Source organism: Lissotriton vulgaris, chromosome 8, assembly GCF_964263255.1.
Source record: "Lissotriton vulgaris chromosome 8, aLisVul1.2, whole genome shotgun sequence".
Lineage (NCBI taxonomy): Eukaryota > Metazoa > Chordata > Amphibia > Caudata > Salamandridae > Lissotriton > Lissotriton vulgaris.
In genome coordinates, this window is record NC_141696.1 from 638750474 (window position 1) to 638772352 (window position 21879).

A 21879-nucleotide genomic window follows, 5' to 3' on the forward strand; every position below is an offset into this window, starting at 1 on the left:
TTTCCAACCCCACTTACAAGTAAAACTAGCTAAAATGTGCCTGGCTTCTCTTCACTGAAAAGCTCATTCTGAGTACATTTTTAGCATACGTTTGCTCCTGCCGGGTCAGCTGAGCAGCGAATTTCTATTTAACCACCTGCTATCATAAGAGACCTCAGGGCTGCATGTTTTGAGCCCAGTACTGATCCTGAAAAGCGTTTCCAACCCCACTTACAAGTAAAACTAGCTAAAATGTGCCTGGCTTCTCTTCACTGAAAAGCTCATTCTGAGTACATTTTTAGCATACATTTGCTCCTGCGGGGTCAGCTGAGCAGCGAATTTCTATTTAACCACCTGCTTTCATGAGAGACCTCCGGGATGCATGTTTTGAGCCCAGCACTGAGCCTGAAAAGTGTTTCCAACGCCACTTACACGTAAAACTAGCTAAAATGTGCCTGGCTTCTCTTCACTGAAAAGCTCATTCTGAGTACATTTTTAGCATACGTTTGCTCCTGCCGGGTCAGCTGAGCAGCGAATTTCTATTTAACCACCTGCTATCATGAGAGACCTCAGGGATGCATGGTTTGAGCCCAGTACTGATCCTGAAAAGCGTTTCCAACCCCACTTACAAGTAAAACTAGCTAAAATGTGCCTGGCTTCTCTTCACTGAAAAGCTCATTCTGAGTACATTTTTAGCATACGTTTGCTCCTGCCGGGTCAGCTGAGCGGCGAATTTCTATTTAACCACCTGCTTTCATGAGAGACCTCAGGGCTGCATGTTTTGAGCCCAGTACTGAGCCTGAAAAGCATTTCCAACCCCACTTACAAGTAAAACTAGCTAAAATGTGCCTGGCTTCTCTTCACTGAAAAGCTCATTCTGAGTACATTTTTAGCATACGTTTGCTCCTGCCGGGTCAGCTGAGCAGCGAATTTCTATTTAACCACCTGCTATCATGAGAGACCTCAGGGCTGCATGTTTTGAGCCCAGTACTGATCCTGAAAAGCGTTTCCAACCCCACTTACAAGTAAAACTAGCTAAAATGTGCCTGGCTGCTATTCACTAAAAAGCTCATTCTCTGTACATTTTTGGCATACGTTTGCTCCTACCGGGTCAGCTGAGCAGCGAATTTCTATTTAACCACCTGCTTTCATGAGAGACCTCAGAGCTGCATGTTTTGAGCCCTGTACTGAGCCTGAAAAGCGTTTCCAACCCCACTTACAAGTAAAACTAGCTAAAATGTGCCTGGCTGCTATTCACTAAAAAGCTCATTCTCTGTACATTTTTGGCATACGTTTGCTCCTACCGGGTCAGCTGAGCAGCGAATTTCCATTTAACCACCTGCTTTCATGAGAGACCTCAGGGCTGCATGTTTTGAGCCCAGTACTGAGCCTGAAAAGCATTTCCAACCCCACTTACAAGTAAAACTAGCTCAAATGTGCCTGGCTTCTCTTCACTGAAAAGCTCATTCTGAGTACATTTTTAGCATACGTTTGCTCCTGCCGGGTCAGCTGAGAAGCGAATTTCTATTTAACCACCTGCTATCATGAGAGACCTCAGGGCTGCATGTTTTGAGCCCAGTACTGATCCTGAAAAGCGTTTCCAACCCCACTTACAAGTAAAACTAGCTAAAATGTGCCTGGCTGCTATTCACTGAAAAGCTCATTTGTGTACATTTTTGGCATACGTTTAATCCTACCGGGTCAGCTGAGCAGCAAATTTCTATTTAACCACCTGCTTTCATGAGAGACCTCAGGGATGCATGTTTTGAGCCCAGTAATGAGCCTGAAAAGCATTTCCAACCCCACTTACAAGTAAAACTAGCTAAAATGTGCCTGGCTTCTCTTCACTGAAAAGCTCATTCTGAGAACATTTTTAGCATACGTTTGCTCCTGCTGGGTCAGCTGAGCAGCAAATTTCTATTTAACCACATGCTATCATGAGAGACCTCAGGGCTGCATGTTTTGAGCCCAGTACTGATCCTGAAAAGCGTTTCCAACCCCACTTACAAGTAAAACTAGCTAAAATGTGCCTGGCTGCTATTCACTGAAAAGCTCATTCTGTGTACATTTTTGGCATACGTTTGCTCCTACCGGGTCAGCTGAGCAGCGAATTTCTATTTAACCACCTGCTTTCATGAGAGACCTCAGGGCTGCATGTTTTGAGCCCAGTACTGAGCCTGAAAAGCATTTCCAACCCCACTTACAAGTAAAACTAGCTAAAATGTGCCTGGCTTCTCTTCACTGAAAAGCTCATTCTGAGTACATTTTTAGCATACGTTTGCTCCTGCTGGGTCAGCTGAGCAGCGAATTTCTATTTAACCACCTGCTATCATGAGAGACCTCAGGGCTGCATGTTTTGAGCCCAGTACTGATCCTGAAAAGCGTTTCCAACCCCACTTACAAGTAAAACTAGCTAAAATGTGCCTGGCTGCTATTCACTGAAAAGCTCATTTGTGTACATTTTTGGCATACGTTTAATCCTACCGGGTCAGCTGAGCAGCAAATTTCTATTTAACCACCTGCTTTCATGAGAGACCTCAGGGATGCATGTTTTGAGCCCAGTACTGAGCCTGAAAAGCATTTCCAACCCCACTTACAAGTAAAACTAGCTAAAATGTGCCTGGCTTCTCTTCACTGAAAAGCTCATTCTGCGTACATTTTTAGCATACGTTTGCTCCTGCCGGGTCAGCTGAGCAGCGAATTTCTATTTAACCACCTGCTATCATGAGAGACCTCAGGGCTGCATGTTTTGAGCCCAGTACTGATCCTGAAAAGCGTTTCCAACCCCACTTACAAGCAAAACTAGCTAAAATGTGCCTGGCTGCTATTCAGTGAAAAGCTCATTCTGTGTACATTTTTGGCATACGTTTGCTCCTGCCGGGTCAGCTGAGCAGCGAATTTCTTTTTAACCACCTGCTATCATGAGAGACTTCAGGGCTGCATGTTTTGAGCCCAGTACTGATCCTGAAAAGCGTTTCCAACCCCACTTACAAGTAAAACTAGCTAAAATGTGCCTGGCTGCTATTCACTGAAAAGCTCATTCTGTGTACATTTTTGGCATACCATTGCTCCTACCGGGTCAGCTGAGCAGCGAATTTCTATTGAACCATCTGCTTTCATGAGAGACCTCAGGGCTGCATGTTTTGAGCCCAGCACTGAGCCTGAAAAGCGTTTCCAACGCCACTTACAAGTAAAACTAGCTAAATGTGCCTGGCTTCTCTTCACTGAAAAGCTCATTCTGAGTACATTTTTAGCATACGTTTGCTCCTGCCGGGTCAGCTGAGAAGCGAATTTCTATTTAACCACCTGCTATCATGAGAGACCTCAGAGCTGCATGTTTTGAGCCCTGTACTGAGCCTGAAAAGCGTTTCCAACCCCACTTACAAGTAAAACTAGCTAAAATGTGCCTGGCTGCTATTCACTAAAAAGCTCATTCTCTGTACATTTTTGGCATACGTTTGCTCCTACCGGGTCAGCTGAGCAGCGAATTTCTATTTAACCACCTGCTTTCATGAGAGACCTCAGGGCTGCATGTTTTGAGCCCAGTACTGAGCCTGAAAAGCATTTCCAACCCCACTTACAAGTAAAACTAGCTAAAATGTGCCTGGCTTCTCTTCACTGAAAAGCTCATTCTGAGTACATTTTTAGCATACGTTTGCTCCTGCCGGGTCAGCTGAGAAGCGAATTTCTATTTAACCACCTGCTATCATGAGAGACCTCAGGGCTGCATGTTTTGAGCCCAGTACTGATCCTGAAAAGCGTTTCCAACCCCACTTACAAGTAAAACTAGCTAAAATGTGCCTGGCTGCTATTCACTGAAAAGCTCATTTGTGTACATTTTTGGCATACGTTTAATCCTACCGGGTCAGCTGAGCAGCAAATTTCTATTTAACCACCTGCTTTCATGAGAGACCTCAGGGATGCATGTTTTGAGCCCAGTAATGAGCCTGAAAAGCATTTCCAACCCCACTTACAAGTAAAACTAGCTAAAATGTGCCTGGCTTCTCTTCACTGAAAAGCTCATTCTGAGAACATTTTTAGCATACGTTTGCTCCTGCTGGGTCAGCTGAGCAGCAAATTTCTATTTAACCACCTGCTATCATGAGAGACCTCAGGGCTGCATGTTTTGAGCCCAGTACTGATCCTGAAAAGCGTTTCCAACCCCACTTACAAGTAAAACTAGCTAAAATGTGCCTGGCTGCTATTCACTGAAAAGCTCATTCTGTGTACATTTTTGGCATACGTTTGCTCCTACCAGGTCAGCTGACCTGCGAATTTCTATTTGACCACCTGCTTTCATGAGAGACCTCAGGGCTGCATGTTTTGAGCCCAGTACTGAGCCTGAAAAGCATTTCCAACCCCACTTACAAGTAAAACTAGCTAAAATGTGCCTGGCTGCTATTCACTGAAAAGCTCATTCTGTGTACATTTTTGGCATACGTTTGCTCCTACCGGGTCAGCTGAGCAGCGAATTTCTATTTAACCACCTGCTTTCATGAGAGACCTCAGGGCTGCATGTTTTGAGCCCAGTACTGAGCCTGAAAAGCATTTCCAACCCCACTTACAAGTAAAACTAGCTAAAATGTGCCTGGCTTCTCTTCACTGAAAAGCTCATTCTGAGTACATTTTTAGCATACGTTTGCTCCTGCTGGGTCAGCTGAGCAGCGAATTTCTATTTAACCACCTGCTATCATGAGAGACCTCAGGGCTGCATGTTTTGAGCCCAGTACTGATCCTGAAAAGCGTTTCCAACCCCACTTACAAGTAAAACTAGCTAAAATGTGCCTGGCTGCTATTCACTGAAAAGCTCATTTGTGTACATTTTTGGCATACGTTTAATCCTACCGGGTCAGCTGAGCAGCAAATTTCTATTTAACCACCTGCTTTCATGAGAGACCTCAGGGATGCATGTTTTGAGCCCAGTACTGAGCCTGAAAAGCATTTCCAACCCCACTTACAAGTAAAACTAGCTAAAATGTGCCTGGCTTCTCTTCACTGAAAAGCTCATTCTGAGAACATTTTTAGCATACGTTTGCTCCTGCTGGGTCAGCTGAGCAGCAAATTTCTATTTAACCACCTGCTATCATGAGAGACCTCAGGGCTGCATGTTTTGAGCCCAGTACTGATCCTGAAAAGCGTTTCCAACCCCACTTACAAGTAAAACTAGCTAAAATGTGCCTGGCTGCTATTCACTGAAAAGCTCATTCTGTGTACATTTTTGGCATACGTTTGCTCCTACCAGGTCAGCTGACCTGCGAATTTCTATTTGACCACCTGCTTTCATGAGAGACCTCAGGGCTGCATGTTTTGAGCCCAGTACTGAGCCTGAAAAGCATTTCCAACCCCACTTACAAGTAAAACTAGCTAAAATGTGCCTGGCTGCTATTCACTGAAAAGCTCATTCTGTGTACATTTTTGGCATACGTTTGCTCCTACCGGGTCAGCTGAGCAGCGAATTTCTATTTAACCACCTGCTTTCATGAGAGACCTCAGGGCTGCATGTTTTGAGCCCAGTGCTGAGCCTGAAAAGCATTTCCAACCCCACTTACAAGTAAAACTAGCTAAAATGTGCCTGGCTTCTCTTCACTGAAAAGCTCATTCTGCGTACATTTTTAGCATACGTTTGCTCCTGCCGGGTCAGCTGAGCAGCGAATTTCTATTTAACCACCTGCTATCATGAGAGACCTCAGGGCTGCATGTTTTGAGCCCAGTACTGATCCTGAAAAGCGTTTCCAACCCCACTTACAAGCAAAACTAGCTAAAATGTGCCTGGCTGCTATTCAGTGAAAAGCTCATTCTGTGTACATTTTTGGCATACGTTTGCTCCTGCCGGGTCAGCTGAGCAGCGAATTTCTATTTAACCACCTGCTATCATGAGAGACTTCAGGGCTGCATGTTTTGAGCCCAGTACTGATCCTGAAAAGCGTTTCCAACCCCACTTACAAGTAAAACTAGCTAAAATGTGCCTGGCTGCTATTCACTGAAAAGCTCATTCTGTGTACATTTTTGGCATACGTTTGCTCCTACCAGGTCAGCTGACCTGCAAATTTCTATTTGACCACCTGCTTTCATGAGAGACCTCAGGGCTGCATGTTTTGAGCCCAGTACTGAGCCTGAAAAGCATTTCCAACCCCACTTACAAGTAAAACTAGCTAAAATGTGCCTGGCTGCTATTCACTGAAAAGCTCATTCTGTGTACATTTTTGGCATACGTTTGCTCCTACCGGGTCAGCTGAGCAGCGAATTTCTATTTAACCACCTGCTTTCATGAGAGACCTCAGGGCTGCATGTTTTGAGCCCAGTACTGAGCCTGAAAAGCATTTCCAACCCCACTTACAAGTAAAACTAGCTAAAATGTGCCTGGCTTCTCTTCACTGAAAAGCTCATTCTGAGTACATTTTTAGCATACGTTTGCTCCTGCTGGGTCAGCTGAGCAGCGAATTTCTATTTAACCACCTGCTATCATGAGAGACCTCAGGGCTGCATGTTTTGAGCCCAGTACTGATCCTGAAAAGCGTTTCCAACCCCACTTACAAGTAAAACTAGCTAAAATGTGCCTGGCTGCTATTCACTGAAAAGCTCATTCTGTGTACATTTTTGGCATACGTTTGCACCTACCGGGTCAGCTGAGCAGCAAATTTCTATTTAACCATCTGCTTTCATGAGAGACCTCAGGGCTGCATGTTTTGAGCCCAGTACTGATCCTGAAAAGCGTTTCCAACCCCACTTACAAGTAAAACTAGCTAAAATGTGCCTGGCTGCTATTCACTGAAAAGCTCATTCTGTGTACATTTTTGGCATACGTTTGCTCCTACCGGGTCAGCTGAGCAGCGAATTTCTATTTAACCACCTGCTTTCATGAGAGACCTCAGGGATGCATGTTTTGAGCCCAGTACTGAGCCTGAAAAGCATTTCCAACCCCACTTACAAGTAAAACTAGCTAAAATGTGCCTGGCTTCTCTTCACTGAAAAGCTCATTCTGAGTACATTTTTAGCATACGTTTGCTCCTGCCGGGTCAGCTGAGCAGCGAATTTCTATTTAACCACCTGCTATCATGAGAGACCTCAGGGCTGCATGTTTTGAGCCCAGTACTGATCCTGAAAAGCGTTTCCAACCCCACTTACAAGTAAAACTAGCTAAAATGTGCCTGGCTGCTATTCACTAAAAAGCTCATTCTCTGTACATTTTTGGCATACGTTTGCTCCTACCGGGTCAGCTGAGCAGCGAATTTCTATTTAACCACCTGCTTTCATGAGAGACCTCAGAGCTGCATGTTTTGAGCCCTGTACTGAGCCTGAAAAGCGTTTCCAACCCCACTTACAAGTAAAACTAGCTAAAATGTGCCTGGCTGCTATTCACTAAAAAGCTCATTCTCTGTACATTTTTGGCATACGTTTGCTCCTACCGGGTCAGCTGAGCAGCGAATTTCCATTTAACCACCTGCTTTCATGAGAGACCTCAGGGCTGCATGTTTTGAGCCCAGTACTGAGCCTGAAAAGCATTTCCAACCCCACTTACAAGTAAAACTAGCTAAAATGTGCCTGGCTTCTCTTCACTGAAAAGCTCATTCTGAGTACATTTTTAGCATACGTTTGCTCCTGCCGGGTCAGCTGAGAAGCGAATTTCTATTTAACCACCTGCTATCATGAGAGACCTCAGGGCTGCATGTTTTGAGCCCAGTATTGATCCTGAAAAGCGTTTCCAACCCCACTTACAAGTAAAACTAGCTAAAATGTGCCTGGCTGCTATTCACTGAAAAGCTCATTCTGTGTACATTTTTGGCATACGTTTGCTCCTACCGGGTCAGCTGAGCAGCGAATTTCTATTTACCACCTGCTTTCATGAGAGACCTCAGGGCTGCATGTTTTGAGCCCAGTACTGAGCCTGAAAAGCATTTCCAACCCCACTTACAAGTAAAACTAGCTAAAATGTGCCTGGCTTCTCTTCACTGAAAAGCTCATTCTGAGTACATTTTTAGCATACGTTTGCTCCTGCCGGGTCAGCTGAGCAGCGAATTTCTATTTAACCACCTGCTATCATAAGAGACCTCAGGGCTGCATGTTTTGAGCCCAGTACTGATCCTGAAAAGCGTTTCCAACCCCACTTACAAGTAAAACTAGCTAAAATGTGCCTGGCTTCTCTTCACTGAAAAGCTCATTCTGAGTACATTTTTAGCATACATTTGCTCCTGCGGGGTCAGCTGAGCAGCGAATTTCTATTTAACCACCTGCTTTCATGAGAGACCTCCGGGATGCATGTTTTGAGCCCAGCACTGAGCCTGAAAAGCATTTCCAACGCCACTTACACGTAAAACTAGCTAAAATGTGCCTGGCTTCTCTTCACTGAAAAGCTCATTCTGAGTACATTTTTAGCATACGTTTGCTCCTGCCGGGTCAGCTGAGCAGCGAATTTCTATTTAACCACCTGCTATCATGAGAGACCTCAGGGATGCATGGTTTGAGCCCAGTACTGATCCTGAAAAGCGTTTCCAACCCCACTTACAAGTAAAACTAGCTAAAATGTGCCTGGCTTCTCTTCACTGAAAAGCTCATTCTGAGTACATTTTTAGCATACGTTTGCTCCTGCCGGGTCAGCTGAGCGGCGAATTTCTATTTAACCACCTGCTTTCATGAGAGACCTCAGGGCTGCATGTTTTGAGCCCAGTACTGAGCCTGAAAAGCATTTCCAACCCCACTTACAAGTAAAACTAGCTAAAATGTGCCTGGCTTCTCTTCACTGAAAAGCTCATTCTGAGTACATTTTTAGCATACGTTTGCTCCTGCCGGGTCAGCTGAGCAGCGAATTTCTATTTAACCACCTGCTATCATGAGAGACCTCAGGGCTGCATGTTTTGAGCCCAGTACTGATCCTGAAAAGCGTTTCCAACCCCACTTACAAGTAAAACTAGCTAAAATGTGCCTGGCTGCTATTCACTAAAAAGCTCATTCTCTGTACATTTTTGGCATACGTTTGCTCCTACCGGGTCAGCTGAGCAGCGAATTTCTATTTAACCACCTGCTTTCATGAGAGACCTCAGAGCTGCATGTTTTGAGCCCTGTACTGAGCCTGAAAAGCGTTTCCAACCCCACTTACAAGTAAAACTAGCTAAAATGTGCCTGGCTGCTATTCACTAAAAAGCTCATTCTCTGTACATTTTTGGCATACGTTTGCTCCTACCGGGTCAGCTGAGCAGCGAATTTCCATTTAACCACCTGCTTTCATGAGAGACCTCAGGGCTGCATGTTTTGAGCCCAGTACTGAGCCTGAAAAGCATTTCCAACCCCACTTACAAGTAAAACTAGCTCAAATGTGCCTGGCTTCTCTTCACTGAAAAGCTCATTCTGAGTACATTTTTAGCATACGTTTGCTCCTGCCGGGTCAGCTGAGAAGCGAATTTCTATTTAACCACCTGCTATCATGAGAGACCTCAGGGCTGCATGTTTTGAGCCCAGTACTGATCCTGAAAAGCGTTTCCAACCCCACTTACAAGTAAAACTAGCTAAAATGTGCCTGGCTGCTATTCACTGAAAAGCTCATTTGTGTACATTTTTGGCATACGTTTAATCCTACCGGGTCAGCTGAGCAGCAAATTTCTATTTAACCACCTGCTTTCATGAGAGACCTCAGGGATGCATGTTTTGAGCCCAGTAATGAGCCTGAAAAGCATTTCCAACCCCACTTACAAGTAAAACTAGCTAAAATGTGCCTGGCTTCTCTTCACTGAAAAGCTCATTCTGAGAACATTTTTAGCATACGTTTGCTCCTGCTGGGTCAGCTGAGCAGCAAATTTCTATTTAACCACATGCTATCATGAGAGACCTCAGGGCTGCATGTTTTGAGCCCAGTACTGATCCTGAAAAGCGTTTCCAACCCCACTTACAAGTAAAACTAGCTAAAATGTGCCTGGCTGCTATTCACTGAAAAGCTCATTCTGTGTACATTTTTGGCATACGTTTGCTCCTACCCGGTCAGCTGAGCAGCGAATTTCTATTTAACCACCTGCTTTCATGAGAGACCTCAGGGCTGCATGTTTTGAGCCCAGTACTGAGCCTGAAAAGCATTTCCAACCCCACTTACAAGTAAAACTAGCTAAAATGTGCCTGGCTTCTCTTCACTGAAAAGCTCATTCTGAGTACATTTTTAGCATACGTTTGCTCCTGCTGGGTCAGCTGAGCAGCGAATTTCTATTTAACCACCTGCTATCATGAGAGACCTCAGGGCTGCATGTTTTGAGCCCAGTACTGATCCTGAAAAGCGTTTCCAACCCCACTTACAAGTAAAACTAGCTAAAATGTGCCTGGCTGCTATTCACTGAAAAGCTCATTTGTGTACATTTTTGGCATACGTTTAATCCTACCGGGTCAGCTGAGCAGCAAATTTCTATTTAACCACCTGCTTTCATGAGAGACCTCAGGGATGCATGTTTTGAGCCCAGTACTGAGCCTGAAAAGCATTTCCAACCCCACTTACAAGTAAAACTAGCTAAAATGTGCCTGGCTTCTCTTCACTGAAAAGCTCATTCTGCGTACATTTTTAGCATACGTTTGCTCCTGCCGGGTCAGCTGAGCAGCGAATTTCTATTTAACCACCTGCTATCATGAGAGACCTCAGGGCTGCATGTTTTGAGCCCAGTACTGATCCTGAAAAGCGTTTCCAACCCCACTTACAAGCAAAACTAGCTAAAATGTGCCTGGCTGCTATTCAGTGAAAAGCTCATTCTGTGTACATTTTTGGCATACGTTTGCTCCTGCCGGGTCAGCTGAGCAGCGAATTTCTTTTTAACCACCTGCTATCATGAGAGACTTCAGGGCTGCATGTTTTGAGCCCAGTACTGATCCTGAAAAGCGTTTCCAACCCCACTTACAAGTAAAACTAGCTAAAATGTGCCTGGCTGCTATTCACTGAAAAGCTCATTCTGTGTACATTTTTGGCATACCATTGCTCCTACCGGGTCAGCTGAGCAGCGAATTTCTATTGAACCATCTGCTTTCATGAGAGACCTCAGGGCTGCATGTTTTGAGCCCAGCACTGAGCCTGAAAAGCGTTTCCAACGCCACTTACAAGTAAAACTAGCTAAATGTGCCTGGCTTCTCTTCACTGAAAAGCTCATTCTGAGTACATTTTTAGCATACGTTTGCTCCTGCCGGGTCAGCTGAGAAGCGAATTTCTATTTAACCACCTGCTATCATGAGAGACCTCAGAGCTGCATGTTTTGAGCCCTGTACTGAGCCTGAAAAGCGTTTCCAACCCCACTTACAAGTAAAACTAGCTAAAATGTGCCTGGCTGCTATTCACTAAAAAGCTCATTCTCTGTACATTTTTGGCATACGTTTGCTCCTACCGGGTCAGCTGAGCAGCGAATTTCTATTTAACCACCTGCTTTCATGAGAGACCTCAGGGCTGCATGTTTTGAGCCCAGTACTGAGCCTGAAAAGCATTTCCAACCCCACTTACAAGTAAAACTAGCTAAAATGTGCCTGGCTTCTCTTCACTGAAAAGCTCATTCTGAGTACATTTTTAGCATACGTTTGCTCCTGCCGGGTCAGCTGAGAAGCGAATTTCTATTTAACCACCTGCTATCATGAGAGACCTCAGGGCTGCATGTTTTGAGCCCAGTACTGATCCTGAAAAGCGTTTCCAACCCCACTTACAAGTAAAACTAGCTAAAATGTGCCTGGCTGCTATTCACTGAAAAGCTCATTTGTGTACATTTTTGGCATACGTTTAATCCTACCGGGTCAGCTGAGCAGCAAATTTCTATTTAACCACCTGCTTTCATGAGAGACCTCAGGGATGCATGTTTTGAGCCCAGTAATGAGCCTGAAAAGCATTTCCAACCCCACTTACAAGTAAAACTAGCTAAAATGTGCCTGGCTTCTCTTCACTGAAAAGCTCATTCTGAGAACATTTTTAGCATACGTTTGCTCCTGCTGGGTCAGCTGAGCAGCAAATTTCTATTTAACCACCTGCTATCATGAGAGACCTCAGGGCTGCATGTTTTGAGCCCAGTACTGATCCTGAAAAGCGTTTCCAACCCCACTTACAAGTAAAACTAGCTAAAATGTGCCTGGCTGCTATTCACTGAAAAGCTCATTCTGTGTACATTTTTGGCATACGTTTGCTCCTACCAGGTCAGCTGACCTGCGAATTTCTATTTGACCACCTGCTTTCATGAGAGACCTCAGGGCTGCATGTTTTGAGCCCAGTACTGAGCCTGAAAAGCATTTCCAACCCCACTTACAAGTAAAACTAGCTAAAATGTGCCTGGCTGCTATTCACTGAAAAGCTCATTCTGTGTACATTTTTGGCATACGTTTGCTCCTACCGGGTCAGCTGAGCAGCGAATTTCTATTTAACCACCTGCTTTCATGAGAGACCTCAGGGCTGCATGTTTTGAGCCCAGTACTGAGCCTGAAAAGCATTTCCAACCCCACTTACAAGTAAAACTAGCTAAAATGTGCCTGGCTTCTCTTCACTGAAAAGCTCATTCTGAGTACATTTTTAGCATACGTTTGCTCCTGCTGGGTCAGCTGAGCAGCGAATTTCTATTTAACCACCTGCTATCATGAGAGACCTCAGGGCTGCATGTTTTGAGCCCAGTACTGATCCTGAAAAGCGTTTCCAACCCCACTTACAAGTAAAACTAGCTAAAATGTGCCTGGCTGCTATTCACTGAAAAGCTCATTTGTGTACATTTTTGGCATACGTTTAATCCTACCGGGTCAGCTGAGCAGCAAATTTCTATTTAACCACCTGCTTTCATGAGAGACCTCAGGGATGCATGTTTTGAGCCCAGTACTGAGCCTGAAAAGCATTTCCAACCCCACTTACAAGTAAAACTAGCTAAAATGTGCCTGGCTTCTCTTCACTGAAAAGCTCATTCTGAGAACATTTTTAGCATACGTTTGCTCCTGCTGGGTCAGCTGAGCAGCAAATTTCTATTTAACCACCTGCTATCATGAGAGACCTCAGGGCTGCATGTTTTGAGCCCAGTACTGATCCTGAAAAGCGTTTCCAACCCCACTTACAAGTAAAACTAGCTAAAATGTGCCTGGCTGCTATTCACTGAAAAGCTCATTCTGTGTACATTTTTGGCATACGTTTGCTCCTACCAGGTCAGCTGACCTGCGAATTTCTATTTGACCACCTGCTTTCATGAGAGACCTCAGGGCTGCATGTTTTGAGCCCAGTACTGAGCCTGAAAAGCATTTCCAACCCCACTTACAAGTAAAACTAGCTAAAATGTGCCTGGCTGCTATTCACTGAAAAGCTCATTCTGTGTACATTTTTGGCATACGTTTGCTCCTACCGGGTCAGCTGAGCAGCGAATTTCTATTTAACCACCTGCTTTCATGAGAGACCTCAGGGCTGCATGTTTTGAGCCCAGTGCTGAGCCTGAAAAGCATTTCCAACCCCACTTACAAGTAAAACTAGCTAAAATGTGCCTGGCTTCTCTTCACTGAAAAGCTCATTCTGCGTACATTTTTAGCATACGTTTGCTCCTGCCGGGTCAGCTGAGCAGCGAATTTCTATTTAACCACCTGCTATCATGAGAGACCTCAGGGCTGCATGTTTTGAGCCCAGTACTGATCCTGAAAAGCGTTTCCAACCCCACTTACAAGCAAAACTAGCTAAAATGTGCCTGGCTGCTATTCAGTGAAAAGCTCATTCTGTGTACATTTTTGGCATACGTTTGCTCCTGCCGGGTCAGCTGAGCAGCGAATTTCTATTTAACCACCTGCTATCATGAGAGACTTCAGGGCTGCATGTTTTGAGCCCAGTACTGATCCTGAAAAGCGTTTCCAACCCCACTTACAAGTAAAACTAGCTAAAATGTGCCTGGCTGCTATTCACTGAAAAGCTCATTCTGTGTACATTTTTGGCATACGTTTGCTCCTACCAGGTCAGCTGACCTGCAAATTTCTATTTGACCACCTGCTTTCATGAGAGACCTCAGGGCTGCATGTTTTGAGCCCAGTACTGAGCCTGAAAAGCATTTCCAACCCCACTTACAAGTAAAACTAGCTAAAATGTGCCTGGCTGCTATTCACTGAAAAGCTCATTCTGTGTACATTTTTGGCATACGTTTGCTCCTACCGGGTCAGCTGAGCAGCGAATTTCTATTTAACCACCTGCTTTCATGAGAGACCTCAGGGCTGCATGTTTTGAGCCCAGTACTGAGCCTGAAAAGCATTTCCAACCCCACTTACAAGTAAAACTAGCTAAAATGTGCCTGGCTTCTCTTCACTGAAAAGCTCATTCTGAGTACATTTTTAGCATACGTTTGCTCCTGCTGGGTCAGCTGAGCAGCGAATTTCTATTTAACCACCTGCTATCATGAGAGACCTCAGGGCTGCATGTTTTGAGCCCAGTACTGATCCTGAAAAGCGTTTCCAACCCCACTTACAAGTAAAACTAGCTAAAATGTGCCTGGCTGCTATTCACTGAAAAGCTCATTTGTGTACATTTTTGGCATACGTTTAATCCTACCGGGTCAGCTGAGCAGCAAATTTCTATTTAACCACCTGCTTTCATGAGAGACCTCAGGGATGCATGTTTTGAGCCCAGTACTGAGCCTGAAAAGCATTTCCAACCCCACTTACAAGTAAAACTAGCTAAAATGTGCCTGGCTTCTCTTCACTGAAAAGCTCATTCTGAGAACATTTTTAGCATACGTTTGCTCCTGCTGGGTCAGCTGAGCAGCAAATTTCTATTTAACCACCTGCTATCATGAGAGACCTCAGAGCTGCATGTTTTGAGCCCAGTACTGATCCTGAAAAGCGTTTCCAACCCCACTTACAAGTAAAACTAGCTAAAATGTGCCTGGCTGCTATTCACTGAAAAGCTCATTCTGTGTACATTTTTGGCATAAGTTTGCTCCTACCAGGTCAGCTGACCTGCGAATTTCTATTTGACCACCTGCTTTCATGAGAGACCTCAGGGCTGCATGTTTTGAGCCCAGTACTGAGCCTGAAAAGCATTTCCAACCCCACTTACAAGTAAAACTAGCTAAAATGTGCCTGGCTGCTATTCACTGAAAAGCTCATTCTGTGTACATTTTTGGCATACGTTTGCTCCTACCGGGTCAGCTGAGCAGCGAATTTCTATTTAACCACCTGCTTTCATGAGAGACCTCAGGGCTGCATGTTTTGAGCCCAGTACTGAGCCTGAAAAGCATTTCCAACCCCACTTACAAGTAAAACTAGCTAAAATGTGCCTGGCTTCTCTTCACTGAAAAGCTCATTCTGAGTACATTTTTAGCATACGTTTGCTCCTGCCGGGTCAGCTGAGCAGCGAATTTCTATTTAACCACCTGCTATCATGAGAGACCTCAGGGCTCCATGTTTTGAGCCCAGTACTGATCCTGAAAAGCGTTTCCAACCCCACTTACAAGCAAAACTAGCTAAAATGTGCCTGGCTGCTATTCAGTGAAAAGCTCATTCTGTGTACATTTTTGGCATACGTTTGCTCCTGCCGGGTCAGCTGAGCAGCGAATTTCTATTTAACCACCTGCTATCATGAGAGACTTCAGGGCTGCATGTTTTGAGCCCAGTACTGATCCTGAAAAGCGTTTCCAACCCCACTTACAAGTAAAACTAGCTAAAATGTGCCTGGCTGCTATTCACTGAAAAGCTCATTCTGTGTACATTTTTGGCATACCATTGCTCCTACCGGGTCAGCTGAGCAGCGAATTTCTATTTAACCATCTGCTTTCATGAGAGACCTCAGGGCTGCATGTTTTGAGCCCAGCACTGAGCCTGAAAAGCGTTTCCAACGCCACTTACAAGTAAAACTAGATAAAATGTGCCTGGCTTCTCTTCACTGAAAAGCTCATTCTGAGTACATTTTTAGCATACGTTTGCTCCTGCCGGGTCAGCTGAGAAGCGAATTTCTATTTAACCACCTGCTATCATGAGAGACCTCAGGGCTGCATGTTTTGAGCCCAGTATTGATCCTGAAAAGCGTTTCCAACCCCACTTACAAGTAAAACTAGCTAAAATGTGCCTGGCTGCTATTCACTGAAAAGCTCATTCTGTGTACATTTTTGGCATACGTTTGCACCTACCGGGTCAGCGGAGCAGCAAATTTCTATTTAACCATCTGCTTTCATGAGAGACCTCAGGGCTGCATGTTTTGAGCCCAGTACTGATCCTGAAAAGCGTTTCCAACCCCACTTACAAGTAAAACTAGCTAAAATGTGCCTGGCTGCTATTCACTGAAAAGCTCATTCTGTGTACATTTTTGGCATACGTTTGCTCCTACCGGGTCAGCTGAGCAGCGAATTTCTATTTAACCACCTGCCTTCATGAGAGACCTCAGGGCTGCATGTTTTGAGCCCAGTACTGAGCCTGAAAAGCATTTCCAACCCCACTTACAAATAAAACTAGCTAAAATGTGCCTGGCTGCTATTCACTGAAAAGCTCATTCTGTGTACATTTTTGGCATACGTTTGCTCCTACCGGGTCAGCTGAGCAGCAAATTTCTATTTAACCACCTGCTTTCATGAGAGACCTCAGGGATGCATGTTTTGAGCCCAGTACTGAGCCTGAAAAGCATTTCCAACCCCACTTACAAGTAAAACTAGCTAAAATGTGCCTGGCTTCTCTTCACTGAAAAGCTCATTCTGAGTAAATTTTTAGCATACGTTTGCTCCTGCCGGGTCAGCTGAGCAGCGAATTTCTATTTAACCACCTGCTATCATGAGAGACCTCAGGGCTGCATGTTTTGAGACCAGTACTGATCCTGAAAAGCGTTTTCAACCCCACTTACAAGTAAAACTAGCTAAAATGTGCCTGGCTGCTATTCACTGAAAAGCTCATTCTGAGTACATTTTTAGCATACGTTTGCTCCTGCTGGGTCAGCTGAGCAGCGAATTTCTATTTAACCACCTGCTATCATGAGAGACCTCAGGGCTGCATGTTTTGAGCCCAGTATTGATCCTGAAAAGCGTTTCCAACCCCACTTACAAGTAAAACTAGCTAAAATGTGCCTGGCTGCTATTCACTGAAAAGCTCATTCTGTGTACATTTTTGGCATACGTTTGCTCCTACCGGGTCAGCTGAGCAGCGAATTTCTATTTACCACCTGCTTTCATGAGAGACCTCAGGGCTGCATGTTTTGAGCCCAGTACTGAGCCTGAAAAGCATTTCCAACCCCACTTACAAGTAAAACTAGCTAAAATGTGCCTGGCTTCTCTTCACTGAAAAGCTCATTCTGAGTACATTTTTAGCATACGTTTGCTCCTGCCGGGTCAGCTGAGCAGCGAATTTCTATTTAACCACCTGCTATCATAAGAGACCTCAGGGCTGCATGTTTTGAGCCCAGTACTGATCCTGAAAAGCGTTTCCAACCCCACTTACAAGTAAAACTAGCTAAAATGTGCCTGGCTTCTCTTCACTGAAAAGCTCATTCTGAGTACATTTTTAGCATACGTTTGCTCCTGCTGGGTCAGCTGAGCAGCGAATTTCTATTTAACCACCTGCTATCATGAGAGACCTCAGGGCTGCATGTTTTGAGCCCAGTACTGATCCTGAAAAGCGTTTCCAACCCCACTTACAAGTAAAACTAGCTAAAATGTGCCTGGCTGCTATTCACTGAAAAGCTCATTCTGTGTACATTTTTGGCATACCTTTGCTCCTACCGGGTCAGCTGAGCAGCGAATTTCTATTTAAGCACCTGCTTTCATGAGAGACCTCAGAGCTGCATGTTTTGAGCCCTGTACTGAGCCTGAAAAGCATTTCCAACCCCACTTACAAGTAAAACTAGCTAAAATGTGCCTGGCTTCTCTCACTGAAAAGCTCATTCTGAGTACATTTTTCGCATACGTTTGCTCCTGCCGGGTCAGCTGAGCAGCGAATTTCTATTTAACCACCTGCTATCACGAGAGACCTCAGGGCTGCATGGTTTGAGCCCAGTACTGATCCTGAAAAGCGTTTCCAACCCCACTTACAAGTAAAACTAGCTAAAATGTGCCTGGCTTCTCTTCACTGAAAAGCTCCTTCTGAGTACATTTTTCGCATACGTTTGCTCCTGCCGGGTCAGCTGAGCAGCGAATTTCTATTTAACCACCTGCTATCACGAGAGACCTCAGGGCTGCATGTTTTGAGCCCAGTACTGAGCCTGAAAAGCATTTCCAACCCCACTTACAAGTAAAACTAGCTAAAATGTGCCTGGCTGCTATTCACTGAAAAGCTCATTCTGTGTACATTTTTGGCATACGTTTGCTCCTACCGGGTCAGCTGAGCAGCGAATTTCTATTTAACCACCTGCTATCATGAGAGACCTCAGGGGTGCATGTTTTGAGCCCAGTACTGATCCTGAAAAGCGTTTCCAACCCCACTTACAAGTAAAACTAGCTAAAATGTGCCTGGCTGCTATTCACTGAAAAGCTCATTTGTGTACATTTTTGGCATACGTTTAATCCTACCGGGTCAGCTGAGCAGCAAATTTCTATTTAACCACCTGCTTTCATGAGAGACCTCAGGGATGCATGTTTTGAGCCCAGTACTGAGCCTGAAAAGCATTTCCAACCCCACTTACAAGTAAAACTAGCTAAAATGTGCCTGGCTTCTCTTCACTGAAAAGCTCATTCTGAGTACATTTTTAGCATACGTTTGCTCCTGCCGGGTCAGCTGAGAAGCGAATTTCTATTTAACCACCTGCTATCATGAGAGACCTCAGAGCTGCATGTTTTGAGCCCTGTACTGAGCCTGAAAAGCGTTTCCAACCCCACTTACAAGTAAAACTAGCTAAAATGTGCCTGGCTGCTATTCACTAAAAAGCTCATTCTCTGTACATTTTTGGCATACGTTTGCTCCTACCGGGTCAGCTGAGCAGCGAATTTCTATTTAACCACCTGCTTTCATGAGAGACCTCAGGGCTGCATGTTTTGAGCCCAGTACTGAGCCTGAAAAGCATTTCCAACCCCACTTACAAGTAAAACTAGCTAAAATGTGCCTGGCTTCTCTTCACTGAAAAGCTCATTCTGAGTACATTTTTAGCATACGTTTGCTCCTGCCGGGTCAGCTGAGAAGCGAATTTCTATTTAACCACCTGCTATCATGAGAGACCTCAGGGCTGCATGTTTTGAGCCCAGTACTGATCCTGAAAAGCGTTTCCAACCCCACTTACAAGTAAAACTAGCTAAAATGTGCCTGGCTGCTATTCACTGAAAAGCTCATTTGTGTACATTTTTGGCATACGTTTAATCCTACCGGGTCAGCTGAGCAGCAAATTTCTATTTAACCACCTGCTTTCATGAGAGACCTCAGGGATGCATGTTTTGAGCCCAGCAATGAGCCTGAAAAGCATTTCCAACCCCACTTACAAGTAAAACTAGCTAAAATGTGCCTGGCTTCTCTTCACTGAAAAGCTCATTCTGAGAACATTTTTAGCATACGTTTGCTCCTGCTGGGTCAGCTGAGCAGCAAATTTCTATTTAACCACCTGCTATCATGAGAGACCTCAGGGCTGCATGTTTTGAGCCCAGTACTGATCCTGAAAAGCGTTTCCAACCCCACTTACAAGTAAAACTAGCTAAAATGTGCCTGGCTGCTATTCACTGAAAAGCTCATTCTGTGTACATTTTTGGCATACGTTTGCTCCTACCAGGTCAGCTGACCTGCGAATTTCTATTTGACCACCTGCTTTCATGAGAGACCTCAGGGCTGCATGTTTTGAGCCCAGTACTGAGCCTGAAAAGCATTTCCAACCCCACTTACAAGTAAAACTAGCTAAAATGTGCCTGGCTGCTATTCACTGAAAAGCTCATTCTGTGTACATTTTTGGCATACGTTTGCTCCTACCGGGTCAGCTGAGCAGCGAATTTCTATTTAACCACCTGCTTTCATGAGAGACCTCAGGGCTGCATGTTTTGAGCCCAGTACTGAGCCTGAAAAGCATTTCCAACCCCACTTACAAGTAAAACTAGCTAAAATGTGCCTGGCTTCTCTTCACTGAAAAGCTCATTCTGAGTACATTTTTAGCATACGTTTGCTCCTGCTGGGTCAGCTGAGCAGCGAATTTCTATTTAACCACCTGCTATCATGAGAGACCTCAGGGCTGCATGTTTTGAGCCCAGTACTGATCCTAAAAAGCGTTTCCAACCCCACTTACAAGTAAAACTAGCTAAAATGTGCCTGGCTGCTATTCACTGAAAAACTCATTTGTGTACATTTTTGGCATACGTTTAATCCTACCGGGTCAGCTGAGCAGCAAATTTCTATTTAACCACCTGCTTTCATGAGAGACCTCAGGGATGCATGTTTTGAGCCCAGTACTGAGCCTGAAAAGCATTTCCAACCCCACTTACAAGTAAAACTAGCTAAAATGTGCCTGGCTTCTCTTCACTGAAAAGCTCATTCTGAGAACATTTTTAGCATACGTTTGCTCCTGCTGGGTCAGCTGAGCAGCAAATTTCTATTTAACCACCTGCTATCATGAGAGACCTCTGGGCTGCATGTTTTGAGCCCAGTACTGATCCTGAAAAGCGTTTCCAACCCCACTTACAAGTAAAACTAGCTAAAATGTGCCTGGCTGCTATTCACTGAAAAGCTCATTCTGTGTACATTTTTGGCATACGTTTGCTCCTACCAGGTCAGCTGACCTGCGAATTTCTATTTGACCACCTGCTTTCATGAGAGACCTCAGGGCTGCATGTTTTGAGCCCAGTACTGAGCCTGAAAAGCATTTCCAACCCCACTTACAAGTAAAACTAGCTAAAATGTGCCTGGCTGCTATTCACTGAAAAGCTCATTCTGTGTACATTTTTGGCATACGTTTGCTCCTACCGGGTCAGCTGAGCAGCGAATTTCTATTTAACCACCTGCTTTCATGAGAGACCTCAGGGCTGCATGTTTTGAGCCCAGTGCTGAGCCTGAAAAGCATTTCCAACCCCACTTACAAGTAAAACTAGCTAAAATGTGCCTGGCTTCTCTTCACTGAAAAGCTCATTCTGCGTACATTTTTAGCATACGTTTGCTCCTGCCGGGTCAGCTGAGCAGCGAATTTCTATTTAACCACCTGCTATCATGAGAGACCTCAGGGCTGCATGTTTTGAGCCCAGTACTGATCCTGAAAAGCGTTTCCAACCCCACTTACAAGCAAAACTAGCTAAAATGTGCCTGGCTGCTATTCAGTGAAAAGCTCATTCTGTGTACATTTTTGGCATACGTTTGCTCCTGCCGGGTCAGCTGAGCAGCGGATTTCTAATTAACCACCTGCTATCATGAGAGACTTCAGGGCTGCATGTTTTGAGCCCAGTACTGATCCTGAAAAGCGTTTCCAACCCCACTTACAAGTAAAACTAGCTAAAATGTGCCTGGCTGCTATTCACTGAAAAGCTCATTCTGTGTACATTTTTGGCATACCATTGCTCCTACCGGGTCAGCTGAGCAGCGAATTTCTATTTAACCATCTGCTTTCATGAGAGACCTCAGGGCTGCATGTTTTGAGCCCAGCACTGAGCCTGAAAAGCGTTTCCAACGCCACTTACAAGTAAAACTAGCTAAAATGTGCCTGGCTTCTCTTCACTGAAAAGCTCATTCTGAGTACATTTTTAGCATACGTTTGCTCCTGCCGGGTCAGCTGAGAAGCGAATTTCTATTTAACCACCTGCTATCATGAGAGACCTCAGGGCTGCATGTTTTGAGCCCAGTATTAATCCTGAAAAGCGTTTCCAACCCCACTTACAAGTAAAACTAGCTAAAATGTGCCTGGCTTCTCTTCACTGAAAAGCTCATTCTGAGAACATTTTTAGCATACGTTTGCTCCTGCTGGGTCAGCTGAGCAGCAAATTTCTATTTAACCACCTGCTATCATGAGAGACCTCAGGGCTGCATGTTTTGAGCCCAGTACTGATCCTGAAAAGCGTTTCCAACCCCACTTACAAGTAAAACTAG